The sequence below is a fragment of the Dasypus novemcinctus genome, chromosome 8 (genome assembly GCF_030445035.2).
Source record: "Dasypus novemcinctus isolate mDasNov1 chromosome 8, mDasNov1.1.hap2, whole genome shotgun sequence".
In the NCBI taxonomy this organism is placed as follows: Eukaryota; Metazoa; Chordata; class Mammalia; order Cingulata; family Dasypodidae; genus Dasypus; species Dasypus novemcinctus.
Window position 1 is genome coordinate 34166077 of NC_080680.1, and position 8102 is coordinate 34174178.

General features: G+C 41.6%; 1 pseudogene; it reads left to right on the forward strand.

Moving 5' to 3' along the window:
- Window positions 1-801: 801 nt before the first annotated feature.
- On the forward strand, window positions 802-1172 carry LOC101415431 (V-type proton ATPase subunit G 1 pseudogene; annotated as a pseudogene).
- The last annotated feature ends 6930 nt before the right edge of the window (window positions 1173-8102 follow it).

An 8102-nucleotide genomic window follows, 5' to 3' on the forward strand; every position in this document is an offset into this window, starting at 1 on the left:
TGCCAGTTTTTGCTAGTTGTTCAAATACTCTGTGGGGGAATGGAACCCCTGGAGTGTCTTACACCACTATCTTGGTCAACTCTTGTGTTCTTTTTATCTGACCCTGTGGTAGGTAGAATTCTTAAAGGATCTGCAAGATTCCTAGCCCCTCTTGTAACATATAGTTATTAAATCAAGCCACTAATTAGGTGCTACTATGAAGGATTTTGTAGATGTAATTAAGATTCTAAACCTGTTGCCCTTAAGTCGATTATCCAAGTAGTTCTGACCTAGTTATATGAGCCCTTTTAATTTGGATGCAGAGGTTAGAGACAGAGGAAGTCAGAGAAATGAAAATGTGAGAGGGATTCAACATGAGAAAAACTCTCCCATTGACTTTGTAGATGGAGGGAATCATGTGGCAAGAACCTGAGAGCAGTTTCTAGGAGCTGAGAGTGACTCCTGGCAGCCAGCTAGCAAGAAAATAGTGACTTCAGTCCTACACCCTCAGGGATCATCTAAATTCAGCCAGGATCCTGAATAAGTTTGCAAATAGATTCTTCCCCAGACCCTCTAGAAAGGAACATAGCTTTGCCAACACCTTACTTTTAGCTTTGTGATACTCTGAGCCAAGAACCCAGCCACACCATACAGAGCCAAGATCTAATAAATGGGTATGTTTTTTTAAAGTCACTAATTTTGTGGTAATTTATTATGCAACAATAGAAAACCAATTCAGCTTGGGCGGCTGGGTCAGCTGACCCGGGGGGCCTTGCGAGCCCTTTTAGGCCACTGGCCTGGGCCTGGAGAGTCCCTGCTGCCATGGCTTCTCAGTCACAGGGAATCCAGCAGCTCCTGCAGGCAGAGAAGCGCGCTGCTGAGTAGGTGTCCGAGGCTCGCAAGCGAAAGAACCAGAGGCTGAAGCAGGCCAAAGAAGCAGCTCAGGCTGAAACTGAACAGTACCGCCTGCAGAGGGAGAAGGAGTTCAAGGCCAAGGAAGCTGCGGCTCTGGGATCCCACGGCAGTTGTAGCACTGAAGTGGAGGAGACCCAGGAGAAGATGACCGTCCTCCAGAACTACTTCCAGCAGGACAGGGATGAAGTTCTGGATAATCTCTTGGCCTTTGTCTGTGACATCCGACCAGAAATCCATGAAAACTACCGCATAAATGGATAGGGGAGAAGGAGTGTCTGTTCCATGGGTGGGCAATTTAGATGCCTTCACATGGAATGTGAAGCTTTAGCAAAGCTAGAGCTATATTCTTGGGGAAAGGCATTAACTTATTTCTGTATATTATGTAGTAGGTCCTTTCACTTTTTAGAGAGTAGCAGACCTAGGTTCTTTGTATAGACTTAGAGCTTATCCAAAGAATTTCATGTTTTTACCTCCTGTTTCTTATAAATTTAATGGGTATATGTTGTCTGATTTCCTTTGTCATTTAGCTCAAGCTACAGATGTGTCAATACTGACTTTTTCTTTCTTAGATCTAGTACCAAAAACCACATTTAAAGAAAGAAAGGGGTTAAATGTTTTGTTTCCCTAAGGCTTTCTTAAAGGTCAGGGGCTTTATCTATGAAAAAGTAGTAAATAGTCATTTGTAACGTGTGTGAAGCAACAGCCAACCTTAAAGAAGTCCTTTCTGGCTAAGAGTTTGAACAATGAATACTAGAATAACTGAGCCGCTTTTAGTTTCTTTTAATAAAAATTACTAGATAGAATTCAAGACTTATTATATGTTATTGCTTAATGTACTGGTAATCATTTAAAAGTAAAGATTCTTTGTCATGCAAAAAAAAAAATAGAAAACCAATTCAGATGTCATCATTTTTAGCACTTCTTTACCTTCTGGCACAGGATGTTACAGCATTAGATATTTTGTCACCAATGTTCCTCTTGTATGTTTTCTGTCCCAATCCTGGGATCATTTCTCCAAAGAGCCCTGAATCCTTTATTGGAGAATTATATTTAGAAATGAAGATGTGGACACAAGGTGCTCATTGATACTGGGGTGTCATTGCCCCTAGGTCCTCCTCACTGACAGAACTCTATACCTCCCTCGCTTTTTTTTTTTGACTTTAGGGTTGTATAACATAGATGTGTTTTCTTAGGAGCTATTTTCATCCCAAACTTCATCATTTAGGAAATTTTCATTTTCCACTAGTACATGTGAAACAGCTGGTAAGGACCTGCCACACCCGACAAGGAAATGAGAGAAATGCTGGCACCTATTTGCACTCTGTCAGCATTCTTCATGACAGTTATTGAGCACCTGCTATGGGCAGATGGTTGAGCTGAGAAGTTCAGCCTGTTCAAAAGTCTCCTGTTGTCTTTAATAGTAAGATAAGGAGTCTTACCCCCACATCAGGCTATTATTTTCCTTTTTTTTTTGATAATAAAATTCTACTGAAGTATATTACTCACACATGAACATTCATAAACAGGTGTGTAGTAATAGTTATGAACTTACAAAACAAACATGCATATCCTCATACACGCCTCCCATACATCTCCCTACCACCAATACCTTGCATTGTTGTGAAACGTTTGCTGCAAACTATGAAAAAGCATTGTCAAATATTACTACTAACTATAGCCTATATCTTACATTTGGCTTATTTTCTCCCACCCCACCCAATTATTAACTCTGTATTATTATTATACATATTTTAGTTGTTCCTGAGAGAACATTCTCATATTTGTCCTGTTAACCACAGTCCATCCCCATGTTCTGTACAATCCACTCAAAGTGGGCACTCAGTGGTTTTCTTTTTCTTCACAGAGTTGTACTGTCATCACCTCAGTCGATTTTAGAACCCATCCTTTTTTTCCTCTTTTCTTTTTCTTTTTTTCCTTTTAAGAGCCTTCACCATTTCCAGAAGATCCAATGCTCTTACAAACACCAAGGAGAGGCCCTACTTCAGCAAAAGGTGCTCACACTTTTCAGCACCAAAAAGTGGAGCAGGCAAGAGTCTAGCAGCTCTACCTGGGCCACATGGAACAGAGAAAAGCTCCTGGGCTTCCCCACAGGTACGGATGCTCCAAACCTGTGGTCCATCACTGTAGCCAATCATCATCAGGAAAGGTAGCTCACTCTCAATGCTTTGTATTTCATGAAATTCCAGATTTCTTGATGTATCATTTAAATCAGCATTTTCAAATCTGACTAGACTATTTTCTCTTTTTCTTCTGTTAGAGGTGTCCCACTGTTAGCCTGGGGCTCTCTTCCCACGTAGGACTGCTTGTGGCAGCCTGAGGGCGAACCACAACTCCCCCAGGACAATGACTGGGTCTTCTAGGGGAATCTGTAGCCATAGCTTCCTTCACAAACCCCACTGCCCCGCCAGGAAAAACTGTTCTGCAGGTCACGGCTCGCTGTTTGGAGTCCTACTCCAGGTTTAATAAGAGGAATCAGAGGCAACTTAATTGACTTTGCAGCACCATCATCACCCAGCACGACCCCTACGCCAGTTTGTAAGAGCAAAAGAAGAGGCAGGTGGGAGGATAAAAAGTCATCAGAGGCTGGGACAAAGGTCTGGTGATATGAGGGGAGTGACAAGGCTCTTTCCATATCCCCCTGAGGCCAAGGGAAAAGAGGTCTCAGAGAGAGGCAGACATTAGGAGGAAGGAGGGGGATATATTTTATCCGAGCAGGGGAGGTGGGGAGAATTATATATTCTTTTAACACCTATATCTATCTCTACATCTATCTGTATATATTTTTTAGAAAACAAAACATTTCATACTGATACTTCCAATTTCAACCCAACAGCACAGGGTTTGATCTAACTTTCCCTTTTTCCTTATTTGTAACTCTTTTCTGCAACAGTGAGAAACCTGTGCTTTTTTATCCACAATATATTTATTTGCTCAATCCTAGAATATACACAGCATAGTTTTAAAATGGCTAATCTATACTTCTGTAAAAAGACTTACTGACTAGAGAAAAGTATATGTGTAGAGTTCTTTTTGTCTTTAGCCTTCAGTTATCCAAACTTACTTGCTTCTTTTTTCTTCATCCCTCTTTTCAGAGTAGTTATGTTGTTCTTTTTTTTTAAGATTTATTTTATTTAATTATCCCCACCTCCCCATTGTTTGTACTTGCTGTCTGATCTCTGTGTCCATTAGCTGTGTACTCTGTGTCTGCTCATCTTCTCTTTAGGAGGCACTGGGAACTGAACCTGGAACCTTCCCATGTGGGAGAGAGGTGCTCAATTGCTTGAGCCACCTTAGCACCCTCCTTTTGTTGTATCTCTTATTGTTTTTCCTCTTTGTGTCTCCTTTGTTGTGTCATCTTGCTGCATCAGCTTACTGTGCCTGCCTGTTGCACCTGCTCACTGTCTTACCTATTGTATTAGTCAGCCAAAGGGGTGTTGACGCAAAATACCAGAAATTGGTTGGTTTTTATGAAGGGTATTTATTTGGGGTAGGAGCTTACAGATACCAGGCCATAAAGCATAAGTTACTTCCCTCTCCAAAGTCTATTTTCACTTGTTGGAGCAAGATGGCTGCTGAAGTCTGCGAGGGTTCAGTGTTTCCTGGGTTCCTTCCTTCCTGCGTCTTACTTCTCTTTCCTCTGTGTGCTTACTTCCTGAGGCTCCAGCTTATGGCTTCAGCTTCAAACTCCAACATCAAAGCTCCAGCATCAAAACTCCCACATTGAAAGCCCTCAACTCTGTCCTTTGCCATGCCTTTTATCTGTGGGTACTCAACACCCTACTGATATAAGAATTTTTTTTTAAAGATATATATATATATTTATTTATTTATTTATTTATTTATCCCCCCCCAGTTGTCTGTTCTCTGTGTCTATTTGCTGCGTGTTCTTTGTCTGCTTTTGTTGTTGTTAGCGGCATGGGAATCTGTGTTTCTTTTTTTTGTAGCATCATCTTGTCATGTCAGCTCTCCGTGTGTGAGGCACCGTTCTTGGGCAGGCTGCACTTTCTTTTGCGCTCGGCGGCTTTCCTTACAGGGCACACTCCTTGGACGTGGGGCTCCCCTACGCGGGGGACACCCCTGCATGGCATAGCACTCCTCGCGTGCATCAGCACTGTGCGTGTGCCAGCTGCACATGGGTCAAGGAGGCCTGGGGTTTGAACCGTGGACCTCCCATGTGGTAGACAGACGCCCTAACCACTGGGCCAAGTCCTCTTCCCAAGAGTTTTACTTGATTAAGTAATCAATACAATCTCCTATGCCCAAAGGGAAAGACCAGTTTACAAACATAATCCATTATTTCTTTTTGGAATTCATCAATAATATCAAGCTGCTACACTCTACCCTCTGAATTCCAAAAAGGCATTACAATATTAAAAAAAACCTTAAATCAGTTACAATGCAAGTACTAAATCATATCACAAACAATTTAAAGAAATGCAGTTTGTGCTGGGGCAAAGTTCTATCTGCTATAGACCTCTGAAACTTACAAAACAATTCATCTACTTCCAGTACACAAATGAACAGGCAAAGGATAAACATTTTCATTACTATAAGGAGAAACTGGGAGGGAAACATGAGTCATGAGTCCTCTACTTTTCAGTAAACCTGCAGGTGAGCCTCCATTTGATTATTTGATTTCAGTCTGAGAGTCATTCTTAAGCTGATGGTTTCTTCTCCTTGGGGCCCTATGGGGACCCACCCTTTCTACCCACTTGCCCAATGGCCATTTTCTTGGTTCCATCCTCATCAAGCATTTGGGTATAGACCAAGCTCCAGACCTCACCCTCCAAGAGTGTTGGGGTGATTGCCACACCTTACCCAATCTTTGAGTTAGAGTCTTAACCCCTCTAGGACAGTGATGTGAAGACAACATTCCCCCTAACCTTTGGCATGCAGGCTTAACCCTCTGAGAGCAATGAGCTGACTACCTGAACTTCCCTGACCTTTGGGGGACAGGTCTCAGACCTGTGGAGTGTTGACCTTAACTGCCCTAATCCTTGAGGAATGTGCTCCACTTTCTCTGTACCCTGGGGTGGCAAAACTCTCCCAGAACATTGAACAGGAACATCTACCCTCTTCAGCTGCTGGTGCAAACTCAACCCTCTGTACACATGGATGGGGTTTCTTTCTTGGCCCAAGGTAATGTCCTAATTCCAGATATCAGCTTCCATGGTTTTCCTTTTGAAGTCATTTCCCCTTCAATTTCTCCTTTCCATGTCCCTTTTAGTCCAAGCTGACAGTGGTTTTGTTCATACAGTTCTCTCAAAAATCTTCTTGGTTTAGCATTCAAGAAACAGGGTCCAAGCCATAAGATTACTGCATCTTCAATCCTGATTGACAAGTTCCAAGTTTAGTTAAGTTCTCCAATGGGGCACTATCATCTGGGAGCTTGATTTCTAGAGGCTTGGAATTTCCAGGATCAGTTTCTGTTTTCTTTGTACCTGAAAGTTCAGTCCTCAGCATATCTCTCATCTAGCATTTTTTAGTAAGCTGCATGCAGAAGCCAAACAACATTCTCCAGATTTACTTTGGAAATTTCTTCAGCTCCATGCCCAGGCTCACCATTTTCAAATTCTGCCTTCCATAAAACACCAGGAGTTAATCTTGCTAAGTTCTCTGCAACTTTAAAACATGGATCACCTTTTCTCCAGTTTTTAATAGTTTCATCATTTATTTCTAAGGCATCACAAAAAGTCTCTTTAGAATCCATACTGCTATCAACAGTCTCTTCAAAGAGATCTAGGCCTTTTCCATCAAGCATCTCACAATTCCTCTAAAAAACACCTCTTACCCATTTATTTTTTTATTTTTTAAAATTTTTTTTTATTTTTAAAGATTTATTTATTTAATTCCCCCCCCTCCCCTGGTTGTCTGTTCTTGGTGTCTATTTGCTGCGTCTTGTTTCTTTATCCGCTTCTGTTGTCATCAGTGGCATGAGAAGTGTGGGCGGTGCCATTCCTGGGCAGGCTGCACTTTCTTTTTCACGCTGGGCGGCTCTCTTTACGGGCGCACTCCTTGTGCGTGGGGCTCCCCCACGCGGGGGACACCCTTGCATGGCACGGCACTCCTTGCGCGCATCAGAACTGCGCATGGCCAGCTCCACACGACCTCTTACCCATTTATAAAACCATTCCAGCATTTTGGTTATTGCAAAAGCACTTCCCCACTTCTCTGTACCAAATTCTGTATTAGTCAGCCAAAAGGATGCTGATGCAAAATACCAGAAATTGGCTGGTTTTTATAAAGGGTATTTATTTAGGGTAGGAGCTTACAGATACCAGGCCATAAAGCATAAGTTACTTCCCTCACCAAAGTCTTTTCACTTGTTGGAGCAAGATGGCTGCCAACATCTGTGAGGGTTCAGGTTTCCTGGGTTCCTCCCTTCCTGGAGCTTGCTTCTTTTTCCTCTGTGTGTTTACTTCCTGGGGCTCCAGCTTAAGGCTTCAGCAGCAACCCTCCAACATCAAAAGCCCTCAACTCTGTCCTTTGCCATGCCTTTTATCTGTGAGTCTCCACCCACCAAAGGGCTGATTTTCAAAGCCCTACTGACACAAGTATCCAATATAATCTCTTACACCCAGAGGGAAAGACCAGTTTACAAACATAATCCAATATTTTGTTTTTGAATTCATCAATAATATCAAACTGCTATATATATCTTCTCCAGGAGGTACTGGGAATTGAACCTGGGACCTCTCATAAAGTGAGAGAACTGTATGAACATGTAGTAGGTGACAGCTCAATCGATTGAGCCACATCTGTTTCCCATGTTGTTCATTTTTAATACAAATGGATTCATTTATGTTTCTATTCCACTTTTAAAACCAAACTCTGTTTCTGTAGTTTTGCAAATATGTAAAACATAAGTCGGAACTATATGAAAATATCTAATCCAAGATGTGTCCAAACCCTCTCACCCTTAGTCTATTTCCTTTTTCCCCATTTTTCTACTTTTCTTCCAACTATGCTGTAAGTAACCAATTCATTAGTTTCCTTCTGCTATTTTTTTTCTCACAAATAGGCAGACATATAGCTTCACACAAATTTATTTAAAAACTATTTTAGTTTCATACAAATTTATTAGATTCTTACCTAATAAATTGTAAATTGGTAATGGACATGGGAAACTAGTTCACAAAAGAAAAAATATACAGGAGCATAAAAAATAAACATTTCTACTCACTAGT